This window comes from Micropterus dolomieu, linkage group LG05 (genome assembly GCF_021292245.1).
Source record: "Micropterus dolomieu isolate WLL.071019.BEF.003 ecotype Adirondacks linkage group LG05, ASM2129224v1, whole genome shotgun sequence".
Taxonomy (NCBI): Eukaryota; Metazoa; Chordata; class Actinopteri; order Centrarchiformes; family Centrarchidae; genus Micropterus; species Micropterus dolomieu.
The window spans coordinates 31,631,721-31,653,352 of NC_060154.1; the positions used below are offsets into that span (position 1 = coordinate 31,631,721).

The 21,632-nt window shown below is 40.3% G+C and overlaps 1 long non-coding RNA gene across 1 annotated transcript; it reads right to left on the reverse strand.

Annotated features, from left to right (window-relative positions):
• Nucleotides 1–12,585: 12,585 nt before the first annotated feature.
• On the reverse strand, nt 12,586–20,008 carry LOC123971596. Its single transcript, XR_006825235.1, has 4 exons — nt 19,944–20,008; nt 19,710–19,767; nt 19,387–19,470; nt 12,586–12,875 (listed from the first exon to the last, which is right to left on the reverse strand). It is a non-coding gene; the product is annotated as an uncharacterized LOC123971596 (long non-coding RNA).
• Between the last annotated feature and the right edge of the window lie 1,624 nt (nt 20,009–21,632).

Here is a 21,632-nt window from a genome sequence, read left to right on the forward strand (position 1 = left end):
ATAAAGATATTTATTAATGACATAACTCATACGTAAACAAAGTCTTCACAAAGGACTACTTAACAAAATGAGAAGATACAGGTTTTAACTACAAACGCAGAAGTAGCAACTTAAATAAGAAGGCACTGTTAACACCTCCCCTCCTCCAAGGGAGTATGTGAGCCCACAGCTCCTCTAGTCCCAAGCAAACAGCTCCACTCCGCTGCCATCTGACCCACTGGTCGACTCCAAAGACCAGTGGGTCAAACCAGACACACACACACACACACACACACACACTCACACACACACACACAGACCACCTCACTGCTCTATGCACTTTTATCCTCCAGGTACTGAGGGGAATTAGGGGCAGCTGCTGCCTATCACTCGCTGCAGCTGTGAGACAGGAGGAGGAAAGGGCAGTACCTGGATAAATACAGGGGAGAGAGAAGCACACAAGACATAACACAGGACACACAGCAATTTGTTTTTAAAGATTTGAGAAAAAGAGGAATAATTCCAAGAAATGTGTTTAAGTAATCAAGAAAAACTAAATTCCTATTACTGGATTACACACCGTTAGGTAAAAATTCCTATAAATGTCCATCTGATTGTGCTGTAGGTAAATTTAAGGATGTGATTCCACAAGCATTTACAGTTTTTCTCGATTGCTTAAACACATTTCTTAAAATGATGCCCTCTTTTCTCAAGACTAAACACAAATCCATAACTTCTCTCTCACACACACACACACACACACACACACACACACACACACACACACACACACACACACACACACACACACACACACACAAACACCACTCTACTGGTGAGATAAAACTCAAAATGAGCCCATCAAAAGACAACAAATGTATACATTTGCACATATAAGTATGACTCTTTGTGTTTCCACCTGGGTAATTGTGTGCTAATTGAGCTCCAGCTATGCTGACTTGTGTGAACAATATTGAATGCTATCTAAATGACCACATAGTGTAGGCAATGAGAAATGAAGGGATTTATGTGTAGAGTTTTGAAATTACAGTTTAACAAATCTGAATCGTGGTAAAACGGGAATAGTGTTATATTTTGGGGAAATGGGTGTGCTTTTTGTTCGTGCATTATTATTTTGAAATTTTTGTTCAAAAGCCTGGTTATAGTGTTTAAGCAATCAAGAAAAACTGTAATTCAGTACCATTTCTCATTATGACAGAGGACTATGCTAACTTCAGTCCCTCCCAAATTTATCATCTTGTTGATTGCGCTGCCATTCTGGAAGAATCTTGTTTAATCTAGCAAGATAGTCTTAAAACTTATAGGAAGGCCAGTTGTAATGCCAGAGTAGCGTATTACTCAACAATAATTTCAGAAAATAAGAACAACCCCAGGTTTGTTTTCGGCTCTATTAAGTCATGTATAGTGTCAAGTAGTAACGACTTCATGACTTCAGTCTTTAATCATAAAATTCTGATTATTAGAGACAAAATTAATGACTTCATACCTTCAAACCAGTACTGATGTATCTTCAAACTCAGGAACCTTAGAAACAGCTGTAAAACCTAACATATATTTAGGCTGCTTTGCTTCCATTAATCTTTACCAACTAACTTCAGTGATTTCTACATCTAAACCATCAACCTACCTCTTGGACCCCATCCCAGCTAGGCTGCTAAAAGGTTTTAAACTTTTGGAGGAACTCACTGCGTTTCCACTGCAGAGATCAGGTTCTAAATTTAGTTCTAGGGTCTTTATTTTACCCCACCAAAAGTCTCTGCTCAGGGGGTAGTACTTTCCGAAAGTACTGCTACTTTCAGGGGGTGGGGCTTGCCTTGCAGTGAATTTCTGAATGGTCGAGTAGGCTTTAATTCGAGCATGTCGGCTGTTTTTCTACTACTGCTCCTCTCTTTTCCACCGTTGTTTGCAAACCAGTAAATCACAATCAACAGTTAGATAGCACACAAGTCTAACCAATGTTGGCCTGAGATCGTATGTTGGTTTATAGCTCGGAAACACCAGCCAGCATGCAGCGGTGTCTTTACAGCTAACAGCTGATGGAGTTATGCTAAATACTGGGTTCGGAGTTGTTGTTTCAAGTTTTCATCAGTCAGGAGGCTTCTGCACGGGGCCGAAATCGGTCTCATCTTCTATAGCAGGTAATAAAGCTCATTAAAAACCACGTTTGTCCGACGCTCAGGCGGACACAGACATGAGTGCTGCCAGGTGATCTGCAGCTCTTGTTGGCTGGAAATCTTTTAATGACCTTCCAAACTGTTGCGATTTTATAAATTTATTTCTTTGGTTCTTTTAAGGACTTGATGGCTTCACCCAGTTTGTTATTAAATTTGTAACAAACTTTATTGTTTCTCTGCATTATACTCCCACACAAAAATTATATTTGAATCAAATCTGATATTCATTTATTAATTTTATTCATGGATTGTGGTTACTAAATAATGATGCCAGTCCATCGCTTTGTACAGTGTTTATGTCAGCTTGGTTAATTTGCCTAATCCTCCCCGGTCTTTAGACAACAGTGGACACGCACACAACAATGGACTGAAGAAACCTTTTAATTCCTTGAAAAGAGATCCTGGGACTTAAAAGTCCTGTGTACTGTAGCTGTAACTCTCACACTTTAGTTGTCTTCACTCTTTATTATATATTTATTTATTATAAATATCGTTTTTGGCACCTATCTTCTCCAGCACCGTTTGTTCTACTTCGTTTCAACTTCAAAATCTTCTTCATGAGATGGGTGCTATTACTTTTACTGCTGATATCTGTAATGGTAGATTTTATATTAACATTTTTATGTGGAAAAAAAAGAATGGGTTGCAATGGGAGGAGAAACTCAACTCCATTTGATTTGGTGTTTGCTAAATAAATGTTTAGTTTAGGAGCTATGTTCTTCCAAAGTGAAGGGTCTTACAGCTTTTAGGAGATTTTATCAGTGTGTCACATAATCACTTAGAGTGTAGAGAGAAGGATTTGGTAGACCTTTTTTTGTAAACTGCTGCAAGTTGCGTATATTTATCTCCATTTATCTCTATCTTGCTCAGTGGAGGTTTAGATTTTTAGCTCTGAACCTTAATTGATAGGTAACTCACAGTTGTGTCTCATTGACTCCCCTGTTGCAACTCCAGCCTGAGTTCTCCCCCTGTCACTAATTCTTTAACTTGCTATATCTTCCTTCCTGTTTGGAGTTTGGACACATGATGTATATTTTTATGCTCAGCTACTTAGGCTTTAACTAAAAACTCCAAAATGAGAGCTTTTGCAAATGCACTTTTCTATCAACAAATTAACAAATTGTGGCTTCCTAAGATATCTGCCTCTATAGCTCACTTAGTTAGAGTGCTGCTTTCCCATGCAGCTCTTTTCAATCAGACCCAGGTCCGAATCCCACCTCCAGCAGCAGCAAAAATTCGAGGTTCCAAGCGAGCTGAGGGAAACTAAAATGTAACGTGAAAACACGACAGACTGCTGATTGGTCAGAGAGAATATTCACTGCATCATCATAGCTGCACCAGAGAGAGGCCAGCAACAGAAAGTTTTATATTTTACAGCTTTCGTATGGAATTTCATCACTAAATCCACTTCTGAGAAGTTTTGAGGTGAGAAATCAGCTGTGTAGATTTCAAATACTGACAGTTTTACGAGAAGTGATGGTGGAACAAAAATGCTTGAATATTTCCGGAGTTGAGGAGCTCCGCGAGTGGCTGCGGGGGAAGCCTGCGCCAACCCGCGGGAGGAGCGTGTGAGGCCGGCCAGCCGCCCGCTCACAGAACCCTCTGCTCCCGCCGTCACACAGACCGCTGCAGCAACAACGGCAGAGGAAAACACAGCTGGAAGCTTTTCATACCGCTTATCTGTCTTTACATTCTGAGGAATGTGGAAACGTTTTAACTTAAAAAAAGAGAAAGCTGTGTGGATCGCTGGTGATCGCATTGAACATTATGTCGCAGCAGTTGAGTGTGGCGTCGCTATGACAACAAGCTACGTACTATCTGTGGGTACTGTCTGCAACGGAAAACGGAGCAGGGCCGAGTAGAGTCGAGTCGATCGATTTGCGCTATGGTAGCATTTTTCGGCAAGGCAGCATAGATCGTCAGAACACCGGCAACAGTTCAGCGTTTAGTCCTAAAAGATGATGCAACTTTGACTCTGTAAGATGTGGAATAATGATGTTGGTGGTTGTGGTCTCAGTCTGAAGCAGCTTTGATTTGGATCACACTACCTTGTTTCTTACGACCCGCCCTTCTCTGCTTATGAGAAAAATATGGTGTTTTTTGAAAATGAAACCATGTAAACCTGTTCTGGTACAACCCCTAATTAAGATTTTGAACCTGAAAATGAGCATAATACCACCTCTTTAAACCTAATTAGACCAAAAAAACTGTAACAACATTACTTAAAGTGGGTCATTTATCTAAAGCGTGGTCAACATACAATACTACAATAGAAGTCTGAACAAGTCTGAAACCTGACCTGCAGAATGTCACAAAAAGAGGGGGATATCTAGGCTAGCCTACAACACAAAGGAGAGAAAACCTAACTGACTACAATTAAAAATACCCAAAATAAACCCAACAAGTACTAACAAACAAACACTACTGAAACCCAATATTACCGAAACACAAAAAAAATATCCACACGCTGCCGTGTTTTTTTTTTTATTTTGTAGTTCAGAGTCCCTCTGCCACATTCTACCTGTGTGAGCTTACTGTGAGCTTAGAACAATGACTGATCTGAACTGATCAGGCTCTGGTGGTTCCAATGTTATGGAGCCGGAGAAAAGCAACTGCGGTCTTGACTCAATAATAAACTGTCATTTCAGAGTTGGATCTGTTTGTGTTTTATTTGCATATTAATATAACATGCGCAACAGTGCTGCAGGTCACCGGACCTTATGTTGTTCAAGTCAGCTGCTGGCCAAAAAGCTAAAGGAAGAATTGAGAACGATGAAGAGTATTGTTCTTACATTAACATTTATTCATTTAGCTGACGCTTTTATCCAAAGCGACTTACAATTGCTTTTTTTGTCAGAGGTCACACACCTCTGGAGCAATGAGGGCTTAAGTGTCTTGCTCAGGGACACAATGGTGGATGTGTCACAGTGGGGAACTGAACCGGGTCTCTCAAACCAGCAGGTGTCTTATTCACTGCACCATCATCACCCCCTTCTTTCCACAGCTGTAAGTATTGCCATTAGGCCTACTGTGTAACACTCAGAGATGCAAAGAACAGCAAAAAGCTTTCAACTGTGAACAATGTTGTATTGAAGCATCTGCTAAAGCAGCACAGCAATGAGGAAGTTAACCTGTGGAAAGAAGCTCCGGCCGCAACTGCCAGTGATAAATCCACTCGGCAGGAGAGAGTGGCGTTAAGCAATGTTTTGTGTTTTGTAAAAGCGCTGAATACTTCTTATAAATGAATGTGCTAAACAGTAATGTTAATTAAAGTCAAGACACTTGCTTAATTTTTTTTATCTCAGGCTTTAAAAGACGTTATATGTTTCGTAAAAATCATACTCACTGCTGTGGTTATGAAGATGCTATTAGTTTAAAAAGTCAGGAGGGACTTGCTTTGTTTTCTCTATTTTATGGAAGATTTTATTGGACTTTAATATTTATAACCCACAGAAAACAATCCACAAATGTGTACTATGATGCGCACATATTTCACTATCTACAAATATGTATTCTTACATTTGTGATGTGTGAAATCATATCCACAAAAATACAGAGTGACTTTTACACACAAAACAGTTTTTGCTTTCTGTCTATTTGTGGGTCATGTTACATTTGTAACTTCCTTTTTACACATTCGTGGAATTTTGTCCAATGTGTACTGCGGAGATTTGTAAAAAAAATATATACACAAATATCTCACTACCCAAAACATGCATTTTCACATTTGTGTTGTGTGAAATCATATCCACAAAAAAACAGTGCAATTCGCAAATATGTACAATTTACTCTGTACATACATATTTTAATTTCACATACAAAGTGTTATTTACGCATTTGTGGATCTAGTTTTACACACAAAACAGTTTTTGCGCATTTGCGGATCATTTCCTGTCAATTTGCAGGTCACATTTGATTTGTGAATTGCTTTTTACGCATTTGTGGAATTTTGTCCACTCTGTACCACAAAGATCTGTAAATTCGAGAGCAGTTTATTAGCTACACCAGCAGGTGGCGGTAGCAACATTGCCTCTCTCTCTCTCTATCTCTCTCTGAGTTGTAAGAACATCCATTGCAGTACCCAGGGTCAACTGTAGGTGATAACAACTTCTGCTTCTGCTGATATTCTGTTATGTTGAGCCATATCGCTCAGCCCTACTGCTTAGCATCAGCATGTTAGCGTTGTCATTGTGAGAATGTTACCTTGTCATTGGCTCTTAATCTTTTGAATCCGGCAGTCACTCGGGCTTTCATATGAAGTGAATGAAAAATGTCTGAACGTTTGCAAAGGCCGATTTGTTGCTAATCTCAATAAGAAATCATGTTGTCTGATTGGTCTGAAAATTCACAATAACACCACAGGAGCTGAACATATTTATGTCATTTTAATGCTCAACATCATTCTTTAGGCAAGGTAAATGTGACCAAGCATCTTGATGATCACCAAATGGACATCATGATTTTTATCTTAACTTATCAGTATCATAAGGCGCACACACACACACACACACACACACAAATAGTCTCTCTCTTGAACTGGATTTCAAGAGAAATAATGGACCAGAAAGGTATGTATTAGTGAAATCATTGTCATCATTGTCATCCTTTTAGAGTGAATGTTAAAATGAAGAGTGAAGGCAGGCACTGAAAATAACAAGAATATATCCTTTATACAATATAATTGGAAAATATATAATGCAATTGTATAACCTGAGCAGTGAGATCCCAAATGAGGCTCATTAATGCTGAAAAATGTATGGATAATGGAGGTAATAGAGTAATTCTTCCTATGAACAATCAATTTAGAGAAAAGACAGGCAGACAGTGGGCGAGAGACACGGGGCAGAAGAGAGAGAGTGGCAGGAACAATCCAGGTAGATGGAAGTACTTGTCTTTATAAAAAACACACGGTGGCACGGTGGTTAGCACTGTCGCCTCACAGCAAGAAGGTTGTGGGTTCAAACCCCGGTTGCCCCGGCCTTTCTGTGTGGAGTTTGCATGGTGTCTGTGTGGGTTCTCTGCTTCCTCCCACCATCCAAAGACATGCAGTCTAGGTTAATTGGCAATCCTTAGGTGTGAGCGTGAGTGGTTGTTCGTGGCAGTGGTTGTGGACTGGCGACCTGTCCAGGGTGTACCCCACCTTGCGCCCGATGTCAGCTGGGATTGGCTCGCGACCCTCTACGCAGGATGAAAAAAATGATGTAGTAAAAAAATACATAAGATATAGCAACTCACTTCTGAAGCATACCTTGAAATCAGTCAACGGAATAAACAATAGGCTGTGAATACCCAGACAGTTATTCACAGCCTATTGTTTTATTATATTTTGATTAGGGTTGTCCCCGACTAAGGATTTACATAGTCGAATCAGAATTGTCATGTACTGTGTTTGTGTGTGCTGGGGGAGGGGTGCTTTTCTCTCTGCTTGCCTCCCATTCACCGGTCTTGTGCAGACTTTTGCATGCCTGCCATGTGGCCAACAGCTGCATGTATGTCGCGGTTCCTCGCGTGTCTATTTAAAAACTAGGTAATATATATGTAATATTCTTTGTGTGGTGATAAATGATCTGAACGTACCGCGAGGTGCGGACAACTGGTGAAGTTCCTCTTCTGCCACCACACACTCAGACACTCACACTCAGGGCTGGACTGGGACAAAAAGTCTGCCCTGGCATTTTTGGCCGAGTCGGCCCACCAAAAATCGGTCAGACACCCCGCACCAATACACCGCACCCCATTGTTCCATTTAGGGGGTCAAATTAGGGGTGTGATATTGCGCAAGATAAATCTTGCGCAATATCACATCTCACAATATCACATTTATTAATTATTAATCACAATATCACATTTATTTATCATATTTATCTATTTAGAAAAATATTTATAGTTGAAATAGTTGATAGGGGAGTCTGGGGGTCCTCCCCTAGAAGATTTTGAGCATTAAACACTTAATTTCCTGCATTCTGAAGAAATTTTTTGCACCAATTTGTGGTGAAAATGTCTTCATTTTTATAAAGGGAAGCAAAAAATTCAGGCGGCAGGTGACAATTCAGAATGTAAAAATTTGTGCTGACCCCAAATAGTCAAAGAGTCAATGCTTCGATGGGCGGAGCCTGATTCGACTGTCAATCTCACAGTCGAAGCTTCGCAGCAGAACAAGGATCATGCCATTTTGGCGATATGGGGGTGCTCAATGTCTGATTTTACATAGAACTACCAGTTTTCTCCCAATAAGTTAATATACTGCCAATTACAATATACATTTCAATGTTTAATGCTGTAAATAAACATGTAAAAAGAAAAAAAAAGTTTCAATAAATGTTTTTAAAGTGCTTGAATAAATCCAAAATTGTAACCATAACCCTTGGTTGTCAGTGCGCATGTATATACGTAGCGTGTATGTGTGAAGTGGCAGAAGAGGAACACTTGCTGAAGAGACCCCCAGCTTCACTGGTGCTGTGCCGAGTTGTTCGCACCTCGCGGAACTTTCAGATAATTTATCAACATTGATGTAAATTGAATGAATAGAGACTGCAGCTCTGCAGCTTCTCAAGATTAAAGTGGAGCCACCATGTGCCCCCCCCCATCGCCGTACACAAAAGCACACATGACTCGACTATCAGTTGACTATAGGCAGGACTTGACGATTCTGATTCGACTGTGTAAATCCTTAGTCGGGGACAGCCATAGTAAAAATATAATAAAATATAATGCAGGTAAGTAGCTTATTATTATTTTTTGCTTAACAAATGCTTTCAAAAATGGGTGGCTACATGTCCTCAGCTACATGTCCTCAGTGTAAATGACCCTCCCTCCCTGCCCCCTCTCTACAGGCTGAGTTACTCCATGCTTATGGCTTCGCCTCCACTCTCCTGCTCTCTCTCACTTGGCCCTCCACGGTCACTTTGTCACTCTGTTTCGCTATCACATGCCTCCCCCTCTGCCTGGCAGTGGCCACCACAGCTCTCCTTTTACTCCTTCAAGTGCCTATGCCTGCACTACGCAGGGTATTTTCACGCATTTGGTGGCCTCTGAAGAATGTGTTTTTTGTGGCCCATAATGCAAGAAACAGAGAGCAGAGGTAGTGGGGGCCAGTAAAAGATGTGATTGGGCCAGGCCATTTTTTTAAAACTGTTATAAATAACTGTTGTATAAATAAATATTTTACGTTACACCGGCCCCAAAGGTGCGTCGGCCCACCGGGCATTTGCCCAGTATGCCAGATTGCCAGTCCAGCCCTGCTCACACTCACACACTGATGCGCCCTACTTTGAGGGTTATTGTTAAAAGTCTGGATTTATTCACGCACTTTAAAAACATTTATTAAAAGCTTTTTTTCTTTTCTAATTTTTTTCTTTACAGCATTATATGTTGAAATGTATATTGTAATATGTTGTATATTAACTTAACTTATAACTTATTGGGAGAAAACTGGTAGTTCTATGTAAAATCAGACGTTGACCACCCCCATATTGCCAAAATGTCATGATCCTCATTCCGCTTTGACTGTGAGATTGACATTGACATTGGCGTTGAATCTTCAACTATTCGGGGTCAGCCTTAATTTTTATATACACATACAAAATTCAAGAAATCATGTACACAGACAAGGTTCATTCTTGACCTTAAATGTCCACTTCCAATTGCTGAGGAAAGGCTGTGAAATATACATTACGCTAAGCAATACATGAACCGTGAGTTTAGAATATTTCATTTAAAAATGTGATATATCAACTTGCACATAAGAAACAGGCCACCTTTGTGAAACACTAATGGGAACTGTAGGGGCTGAATTTACTCACAGTATGTCCTTGCTTATCGCATGAAAGGTCACTCTTCGTTCCTGTTCGATAAAATGATGCGCTTTACCCCGGAAATTAGGTCTATGTTTTGCTTGTGTTTGCTTCTGCTACCGCGTACAGAGACAATAATGATACTTTATCAGGACTAAAGTCCAGTACCTGCTAGAGCTGTGCAAAATGATGATCTATCATTTGACGTGATATTTTAACATTTCTTTTAACAGAATAATCACAACTGTGGCCAAATAAGTGTTTGTAGTTTTTAGCGTAACCAATCATGACATTTACGTGATTATAGGCAATAATAGAAACCTGTTGTTGTCAATGGAATATGGTTTTGGTAGAAATGCCTTTAAATGGCCAAGGCAACTCATGTAATGCAGTATTCCAATTCCAGAAAGTGATTACAGCGTCTGCTTATTGACTGAAAGGTAGATTGCCTAAAAATTACTTGCTTATATTCATGAGGGTAATATTTGACAGATTATAACTGAACTAGGCCTTTTTACCTCTTAAAATACGTTTAAAGGTCAAAACGACATAAAATGCAGTATTCTGCTTGCCAGATAGAGATTGCAGCCTCTGCTTATTGACTGGTTATTTCTGCCCTGAAATGAGTTGATTGTATTCATTAGGGTTATATTTGACTGCATTTGATTGCAACTGTCCCCCTTTTTTATTTCACATATATAACATTATATTTTTAATGACATACTGACCAAACCAAAAATGTCCCCGGTTTTCATTTCAGAAATCTGGTCACCTTACATTTCTTGCGGTGTTGTTGTTCACTCTATCATGGTATTTGTCATGGTGTTGGATTTCACCCTTCTAAGTTCTCACTTACCCAACCTTTATAAGACAGAGAAAGATCCCGAGTTCCAGTTGGAAATGCCATATTTCATTGAATTTACAAAGAAATTTCTCTATTGGGATATATATCGTTATTGGGATATGAAATGACCTATAGCGAGATATTAATTTTTTGCCATATTGCACAGCCCTAGTAACTGCTGGTGAATGCAAATTCACTGCTGGGTGTTGAGTGACAGAGTGATAGTTATCTAGCATGCATTGTTTTTTTTTACCTTACCTTAACCGCTAACAAGTGCTAATGTTCTGCTAGCTCGGTTAGCCCTGCAGCCAAGCGGGAACTTCCATGTTTGAAAATTTAAGCCATGTGGAAGTAACTAAAACCCCCACTCTTTCTAACAGCCAGCAGGAGTTGACAGAATTCTATGGGATTAATATCCTGCCATGATTCAAAACTGAAAATAAAGTTCTGAAAGGTTGAAACTAACACTCACAGGAGGACGAAAAGAAGGAGGAGAAGGAGGAGAGCAACAGAAAAAATAACTTCAAAACAATAGAATAAATACCTTTTAATCCACCACACGTCTTGTTATTTATGTGTAAATAGAGAGGAAGCATGGGAGAACTGCACATAGTTTGTTGTTACTGTGTTATTAGAGCATGGGAGAACAGTGGATACTTTTAATACAGCCCACACCCATAATATTACTGTGTAGCTACAGAATAACAAGTGGAGAACATGCAAGATTTTTCTTTACAACAGTCTGCATAGCTTCATCTATTGTGTGTTAGGAATGAAAATAAATTCTAGGCTCCTCTGTACCCCGTTTACATTCAAGGTTAGCTGTGTTTGATCCACCTTCATATACAGTATATTTCACATTATTACATTACTGTATAACTTGAGAAAGGTAAGTTTGTTTTCTACTCCAGCCTGCCTAAAGAGCTGTTGCAGTGCAGGATGACAATAGACTTGTTTCTCAGTGTATTATTTTAAATCATGCAATAAGGAAGAAGAAATGTGTAATACAAATGTGGCTGGCCTTCTGAAGGGGGTGACCAAATCATTTGTTTTTTATTGAATTCAGTCCATTAGTATATTATTTTGGTAGCACATCACAACTGAGAAAACACCTTAATGAATTTATAGATGCTAAAGGAGATCATTCTTTCTTGTAAACCATCCAGCTCTGTTTACTAGCACTGTAACTAGAAAGCAAGGGCGTCACTTTGATTTGTAAAGTGGGGACTTAAGGTCTCTGATTAGGGGCATGATGATACATTTGGGTTATAAGATGTGACGATGCACAATAACAACAAAATTATAGCACTATTTAGATGAAACTATGATGGTGAAATATATGTGCTGGAGATCTGGTACTCCCGCAGAAGATTTTAAGCATTAAACTCGTAATTTCCTGCATTCTGGAAACATTTTCTGCTCCAATTTAGGGTCGAAATGTCTGTTTTTTATGAGGGAAAACTATATTGCATTGCATGTTTTCTTATTGTGCAAATAAACCTTTCTAAAAGCATTTTCATTTGCTAGTTAACATTTCTTTCTTCTTTTCAGAACGTTTTTTAACAAATGCCTTCAAAAAGTGATGGGGACAAAATCAGCCATTTCAAAATGTGGTGGGGACACCAGCGTCCCGAGTGTAAATGACACCTAAGCTTGTAGGTACCCAGCCTTTTAACTTTAATACTTGCATATTGCAAACCAAAAGGAGAGAACAGAATCAAATGGTTGTATTTGTTGAAATGTAAATAGTTTTATTCATTGCACATTTCCAGCCCCAGTGCCATCGTTCTTTAGTTTGGGTTTGCTGCACCTAAAAACATTTGACAGCTGAATCAGATTATTGTGAGTCAGTTTAGTTTTCAATAAATGTTAAAGTAGTTGCCTTTACATCCAAAGGTGTCTTTGAGGGTGAACTGATGAATGGCAACCCATCTGTTAATGATCATTGTTCATACATTGTAGACAAGAACAATGAACTCCAGGATGAAGCTGTCCACAAATATATATGTCTTCTTTTCGTCCTCCTGTGAGTGATGACCACAGCATGCTGCCTTGTCTTCAGTGCTTTAGGCCATAAAAGAAAAAACAACAACACAAATAGTTGTTACTGGTAAACTACAGTAAAGTTTTGTACTTTTTTTTAAGTTGCGAGGTTGCGAAGCTTCATTTTCGCTCAGTTTCACAGCAGAGCTGCGTGACAAATCACGTGAGTCGCAAGCTCGCAACTGTGTAGCGTTTCTCCGCAAAGTGGGTGTTGTAAACTCAGCTCTGAAAAAATAGTCTGCAATAGGAGAGCAAATGTAATGTAATAAAGTTTTGCCCTTTTGAACCTCCATTTTCAGAGTTTCAACTTTTTTTCACACATTTGTACACCAGTTTTCAGATCACCATTTACAAGGTTTCAAACCTGGAAAACAAACTAATACACTGGGAGAACACTGACAAATTTGAAACTCTGAAAAATTGTTCTGAAGAAGGAAAATTCAAAAACAACATAATGTTTGCAGAGATTTTAAAATTTTTTTACACTTATGCAAAACTTTTTTTTGTAAGATTTTGAGTTTTCAAACACTTAGTTTCAATCTTTTAGAACTTTATTTTCAGTTTTGAATCATGGCAGGATATTAATCCCATAGAAGTCTGGTTCCACTAAAATTATTGGTAAAATTAGGAAAGTAAACACTTTCCTAATGAGTTTGGGGTCTCAATAGTTAGTTTCAAGTCTTCTTCAATACAGCATTTTGTTCATTTAGTAAATTGCTACTATAGCGACCTGTCAATCAGGATAGAGGCAAATCAGTGCTGTTGAAAAAGCAAATAACCACGTGGGTAAAAGATACAGGGGGATAAAATACAGAATATAAGACCAAGGATCACAATAAAGTATAACAAATATGATCAGTAGGAGGTAAGGAAGATAAGACAAGCAAACAAAGTGATAAGAACTGTAGGGCAGAAATAGTAAAATGAGTGGCAGCTCAGATAAAATCTGGATATGCTTTCCGGTAAAAGTTAGTTTTTAAAAGAGATTTGAAAGAAGAAGCCGACCCTGCCAGCCTAATTTCCTCAGGCAAGTCGTTCCAGAGCCTGGGGGCCCTGACAGCAAATGCTCGGTCACCTTTTGTTCTTAGTCTGGCTCCAGGAACAGACAGGAGGCCCTTGCCAGAAGATCTTAGGCCACGGGAGGGCTAATACGGAGTTAAAATATCTAAAATATAATCAGGAGCCAAGCCATGAATAGCCTTAAAAGTAATGAGTAAATTCTTAAAATCAATCCTAAAACAAACAGGGAGCCAGTGCAATGATGCTAAAACAGGGGTGATATGATCATATTTTCTTGTCCTAGTTAGGAGCCAAGCAGCGGAGTTCTGTACGGTCTGTAATCTATTTAGGGTTTTCTGATTAAGGCAAGTGAAGAGGCTGTTGCAATAATCAATGATAAAAGCATGTATAACAGTTTCTGCATCTGTAACATTTAAAATAGGCCTTATTTTTGCGATATTTCTAAGGTGGTAAAAGCTGGACTGGACCAGTTTAAAAACATGATGCTCAAAGCATAACTTACTATCGAATAGCACGCCAAGATTTCTTGCAACAGGCTTCACGTCTTTTAGCAGGAAGCCAGAAGAGAGCAGAATTTGATTGCAGAGATGTTGGGGACCTATAACCAGGATTTCTGTTTTATTGGAGTTAAATTGTAGGAAATTATTCGACTTCCAATGTTTTATGTTGGTAAGGCAGTCCTGTAATGAACTCAGCATACTAAGGTCTATGGGCTGTACAGGTAGGTATAACTGTGTATCATCCACATAACAATGGAAGGAGATACCATGCCTGCGTATGATATCACCCAGAGGGAGCATATATATAGAAAACAAAATAGGCCCAAGGATTGACCCCTGAGGCACACGGTAGTTGGTGGTAGAGAAAGAAGATTTAAAATTATTTATAGAGACACAAAACTTCCTATTGGATAAGTATGAGGCAAACCAGTTCAGAGCAGTACCAGATACCCCCACCCTGCGCCTCAGTCTGTTTAACAGGATGCCATGATCAATGGTGTCAAAGGCAACACTTAAATCCAGCAGAACCAGTATTGAACATTTGCCCGCATCAGCGTTCATTAGGAGACAGAAGCCAGACTGGAACTTTTCAAAGATACAATTATTTTCCATTACAGCAATAGAGATTGGGTGGTAGTTATCAAGGATGTTGGGGTCAAGGCTAGGTTTCTTTAAGACAGGTTGTTCACATGCCGTCTTGAAGTAGACCGGGACATAGCCAGTAGATAATGAGCTGTTAAAAATTAAAAGCAGGTGTGGGCTAATATAAACCAAAACATCTATTAAAAACTTTGCAGGAATCAGATCAAGAGAGCTAGAGGAAGGCTTCATCTTCAACATAATTTCCATAAGTTCTGCCATGGTAATAGAAGAAAAGGAACTCCAAGGAGCCTGGGTAGGGTGCACAACATCTAAAAAGGCAGGGTTTGGGCTAATACTGGCTCTTAATAATTCCACTTTACTGACAAAATGTGTTAAAAATATCTCACAATCTGCATCACAATCAGCAGAGGCACAGGGAGAGGCAGGGTTCACAGCAATAAGATTTGAGAAATGGTGAGCTCTTGCATCTTTTACCAACCTATTGTATGAAGATAGTAACTCATTCATGGCCTTGAAATGGACCTGGAGACCTGATTTTTTCCATCTGCATTCTGTCTTTCTGCATTCCTGTTTGCAGCTTCTGATATCTGCATTTAACCAGGGTTGCTTTGCGGATTTTAAGTGTTGTGTGTTTTTCAGAGGGGCTATGAGATCAAGGGTTAAGGAACAGAGGGAATTAAAATAGTTGACAATATCATTAGTGGAGGAGACATCAGGGGGCATTGATAAATGAACTGAAGAGGGCACCAAATTTAGAAGCGCTCTGCTCATTTAACCTGCGGGTTTGTTTTGATAAAGACTGAACAACACTAGCAGCCTGTAGTTCACAGTGGAAATGAATGACCTGATGATCAGATATAAAGATGTCCTTAATTTCTACAGCGGCTATCTTCACACCCAAGCTCAGGACCAAGTCTAAAGTGTGGCCATAGTGATGAGTTTTGCCCAACACATGTTGAGTAAAATTAAAAGAATGAATGATATTTGAAGACTCGTCAACGTGAAAATTAAAATCTCCACAAATAAGAATTCTGTCCTCATATAAAACAAGATCAGATAAAAATTCAGGGAATTCCAGCATGAAGGGACCAGCTGGATTGGGGGGGTGGTAGATGACAGCAGTTAGGACTGGTGGGGGACACCAAGTTTGAATAAGAGCACTTCAAAAGAAGAGTAATCGTTACACGGAATTTGAGTGCATTTAAAGTGCTTTCTAAAAACAGCCACCATGCCATCCCCACGGCCACTCTCCCTGGGGCGGCTAAAATAGTCATAATCCGGGGGGCATAATTCAATAAGCTGACTGTGATCACCAGGACGTAGCCAAGATTCAGTCAGAAACATAAAGTCTAAGTCAGAAGAAGAGATAAAATCATTTAAAATGAAAGTTTTGTTTGAGAGGGATCTAACATTAAGAAGAGCCAACTCTAGTGGTCTATACTGTGGTAAAGCAGACGTAACGACCTGAGGCGAGGATAAAGCTTGTATCCTAATACTATTGCTAAAACGAATGTGTCTGTCTCGTTTAACAGGCCTATGCAAAGTCAATACAGGGATTTTAGGGATGCATGAGGCAGCGATTTGTCAAGCCGGCCTCCTAATGTGGACTGGAGTTATAGAAGCATGGCTATATACCTTCCACAAGGGGGCGTCAGTGGCAATAGATGGTACCTTGTTGTTGCCAGTTGGCAAAGGGGCCAGAGAAGAAGAAGGAGGGGGAACAGGTGCAGAGGCGGCGTCCTTCTTAGCAGGAAAATTCCCTGCTGTCTTCGGACCAGCAACCTTTTCTGCAAGGGAAATACCTGCTGTCTGCAGACCAGTGAGGCTGCTGGACCTTTTCCTGGTCACAGCCTCTACCAGCAACCTGCAGCAAGAAAAGGAGGTGGACTTGCTCTCTGGTGGATGGTGGTATTTGTCCAGTGGGGGAAACTCTTGCATATCCAGAATGTCAAACCTGTTAGTGAGCGGGAGGTCCATAGACGTTGGAGGAGGAGAAGGGCGCTTTGCCACATTCTTAGCCTTAGTCCAGTGCTCCGGCTGTCGTGGAGTTTTTACACATCGGAGCATCTGGTTTGCTTTCACTGACAGGTAAATTTGTCTCCACTGGAGCATGGGAAGATGATAAGTTAGCAGACTCCTTAGGCTTTGCTCCTGAGAGGAGCCACAGGTCTTTGCCATGGGCCGCAATAATTGAGCCAAGCCAAGGAATGGTGGGATCACCGTCCAGCCCCGTGGTGGTCCAGCCATCATGACAGGTCGATACTCCCCCCGCCATAGCCAAAGGAGCTCAGGACTGACAAGCGTTTAGTTTGGGCCGAGGCGACTGTGGATAACTCCAGAAAAAGTTTGTCTTTCACTCTAAGCTCGGATTTCAGATCAGCGATACTTTCCTTCAATTCCAAAACTGTAAGTTTGCATGATTCACACTCGGCCATCTCACAAACGTAACTAGCTAGCTAGTGCTAGCTAATTAGCACTTTAGCTAGCTAAAGTGCTAATTAAAACATAAAAAAAATAAAACAGTGCATGAAGGTTTTGTCTTGCAGTAAGAGCACAGGTTGTTCGCTCTTTTTTTTTTTAGCTCTGTCTTTGCCTTTTGATAAAGATGCCTAATGTATTCCTGGTCCTGTAGCCACAGCCTCCAGTGTAGAGACAGTAGAGACCAAGCAGCAGTTAGTCATTACTTTAAACCTATCTGTCCGGAGACACTCCGTATTGTATTTCTGACCAAACATGAGGCTGATGCATTCTGGGAGATGTAGTGGGGATGGCGGCAGCCATCTTGAAGCATGCCATCTGCCCATATGCTGGAATGTAGCTCCCTCCTACCACCTGTCCCCTGGTGATGCCACAAATGCCATAAACCATCATTATCCTTTAATGTTAAAAAGTGAAAATGAAAAATGAGTTTTCTATTATAGTAATTTTGCCAAATTGTGTAATTAGTTAAAGACTGAAATGCATTTCAATGTTTCAGGAGGTTTTGGACAACAGATATTGGAAGGCAGTCCACTCTAAGTGGTCAAATTATGTTCATTTTCAGGTTCATAATATTTATGGACAAGCAAGGTGGTGTTACTGGCTCCAGCCAGTTCGGGCCCGAGTCTGATCCCAAAACATAGGCTGAACAACCCATACCTGCTTTACTGTTAATAAATATTCATAATTTTTATTAAATATTATCTCTCGTTTCAGGGCACCACTGGAAATTCAGTTCGCCCAGGGTCTCCGGACTCCCTAGGTAATGTTATGGGTTTAACAGTTACACAATTATTCCTAGTGATCAGTTAGTAATTGCAGTCAATCTCATAGCGAAGGCGTAAATCCTCCATTACAGTGACCTGAGTCAAACAATACACAGTTCCTGTGATTACGGTGAAATTTATTAACCAACTAAATGTGGATATAAATGCGGTTAAATATACATCAAAGACAAACAATGGCTAAACAAACAGGACAATGGGAATGGTGTAGTTCAATGTGAATTTAGTTGGTCTGAGTTATTGTGGAGAAGAATTTGATTTTAAGAGACAAAGACAACTAATAAACGCAGGTTATATGATAATAACTAGGTTAAATTTGGCTAGGATTAAACTAACAGATTAAAAGACTAATGGACATAAACTTATCGACAGAATGCCGTTGGTTCCTCACTGCTTGTAGTTCCACCGTCTGGTGTTCGTCGGCACCACGCTGGCTGAGTTTTGTGCGTTCTCCGTTTAGACCGCTTAACACGCTGTCTGCTGGTCGCTTCTCTGTCAGGGAATTGCTCCTGAGGTCCACTGCTTCCGTAAATTAGTTGAAGAAACTTGCAGTGATGGCTGTTAACCTTGGCTCGGTTCGTGGGTTTTGATGTCCCTTGGGCTGTTGCTGGCATAACTAACCCAACGTGGCTGGCCTCCCAGGCTTCGTTGTCGTGGGGAGGGTTGAATTAGTTGATTCAACGTGTGGTGCCGAATAAAGAAGAATGAATACCTTTTGTTGGGCCTGACAACGCCACCTCCTGTAAGGGCAGGAGGAACCCTTAGAACCCTTAATCTATAAGGTTGTGTGTCGTGAACTCTGAACTGATTTACCCCGATCAGGAACAATTACAAAGAGGCATGTGTTGTACAAAAGTAAGTAAATTTTATTACAAGTATATTGTTAAAATACCAACAGCATAAATAAAATTAGCCTGGTAATAAATTTGTTGAAAAAAAAAAATAAAAAGACAGTGTTACTCTCCTCAAGGTAGGAAGGTCAAGTCGGCTCGTACACACCACCCCGATCAGGGAGACAGCAGACCCAACACCAAGAAGTACATGCACTATACACTCAACATCTAAACTATCCACTACACACTTACCATCTAGATTATCCACTACAAAATAGCATGCAATGTCGAAGTTGAGTATACCACTACAGACCACTACATAATGTCACCCAGTGCAGTCTCACCACGGAAAGGGACGCCGTGTGCCGATATGGACCCAGCCTTGTACAAAGTCAAGCTGAGGATATACAGAGAGAGGAGAGCAACCTGTATTTAAACCACCATCCCAAATATGACACCGAGTAGACACCCAATACAGGACACCTATTCCAATCACTATGGGACACTAGAGCGAGCAACAGACATCTTAAAAGTTACTGGAAAACCATAACAAAATAACATAAAAAAATTAAAAAACATAAATATTCAGGCTAAAACTCATTAAGATACACAGATAGGCACATGTATATCGTTTACCAGTAACTCCGGATCCCTACATCCACAGCCGCTGATTTGTGACCACGTCAGCTGTAGACTGAAACATACAAATAACCTTTACTAAACGGAACAAACCACGGGTTAAGAAAATGCTATTAGCATAGCAAGCATCAGTAACACACAGACAGGTGGTCACATCAGTGAAAACAAACTAGCATTAGCTGAAACCATTCAATGCTACACCATACAGCTTGCAATGCTGACAAGCATTACCATCAATCTTCTCCAATTCCCTCCATGGAGGACAGGACACTCATGTCTGGCTGTCACCCTGCAAGGTGTACTCAGTGGAAAGCAAAGGACTGTCCACTGAGACTAGTAAACCTTTTATCACTTCCTGATTAGCTGCAAGTCACATGACAAGGTCATATGACCATGCATGTGCACCAGTCACCTACCTTACCCCAAACGGAAATAAAGCTTAAAAGAAACTTGGTTGTTTCTGAATTAAAATTTGCGTGACTTCAAACGCTCTGATAACTTTACAAACAAACAAAAGAAAAGAATAACTTCCACGAAAGGCAGCAAGACTTCGCGTGTGTGGCTTGAAAAGAACAAAGAAATCTTCGCGGCAAAGCCGTTCTGGACTCCTTGGGGCGTTGCTGGGAGACGGGACACGCTCCGTAAGCGTGTAGAGCGAAGAGCAAGAGCTAAGAGACCAGAAAACAATAGAAAGAGCGAGCGCGTTTCGCACCGTGTTTTGTTTCCTAGGGCGTGTCCCAGGAGGGTTGAAAGAAAGGGGTAATTTGATGTTTGGAATAATTAGGAAGAGGGACACGGTTGCCTGTGTATAAGGATAAAGGAAAGGGAAAAGGCCAAAAGCATAATATGACCTGTTTAATGTTTTATGCATATACTCATTATTTATTCTTCATGAGTTTCATTGGTAACTTTAAAAACACTTTTTTAATTAAGTTTTATTGCCATTTTTGAGCCAGTGTTTAAGGTTTTTTATTCTGCTACTTTGCATTTTGCAAAATGTGGGTCCAAAGTAGAGTTGTGTAAATGGACGGGTAGATGGAGTTTGCAGCGGTCTAGCCCGAGCAGTCAGGCTGTGAGGGAAGCAGCACTGCAGCTTTCCACTTTACAGGCTCAGAAGACTCTGGCTCTGTTCACAGCTTCAACACTTATCTCCCCTGAGCAGGTGTGTGTGTGCGTTTAAGCAAGCATGGATTTATCTGACTTGTTTTTCTCATTCAGATGAGTGAGTGTGTGTGTGTGTGTGTGTGTGAATGCATGGGGAATGTGTGTGTGTACATGTAGATTAACTATATATGTAGTCTTTGTCTGTGGATGTGTATGTTTATATGGTAAAGATTGTGTAAATGGAAGTATTTGGGTTTGGAGTTTTGTGGAGAATAAATTGCTGGGAGGCTGCCTATGCTCTTATCACAGTGGAAAAGGCTGGGAAAAAAACAGACACAAGGTGAATCAAAGACACCTTTCAAAAATACATCCCTCTTACCTGCTTTTTCTCCTTAAAGAAATGTTCCTCCATAGACAATGTAATGTGTTAGGAAAGCCAAACACTATTGACTAAAATGTCTGTGTGCTGCTTCAAACCAAGCCATGTGGAAGCCCCACACTGCTCATAGAAAACTCTACATATTGTTGTATTATTCCCACTGTTACACACAGCTCCACTACCATGCTCTTTGTCTGTTTGAAGTAAAATTGATTGTATTGGTGGATATTGGAGAAGGCCGACTGGAAGCGAACGAATTGCGCAACATTGCTTCCGGCACTTCGCATGTAGAAAGTAGCTTGTGTGAATAAGCAACTTACACTTTCTCCCACAATGTACGTGATGTTGTGCCAGGCAGCACTTCGTTTGCGTTTGTATGTTTAAACATGGAGGCCAGGGATATAGAAAAGAGGGCTCCCAGAAAGTACAACAAAGAT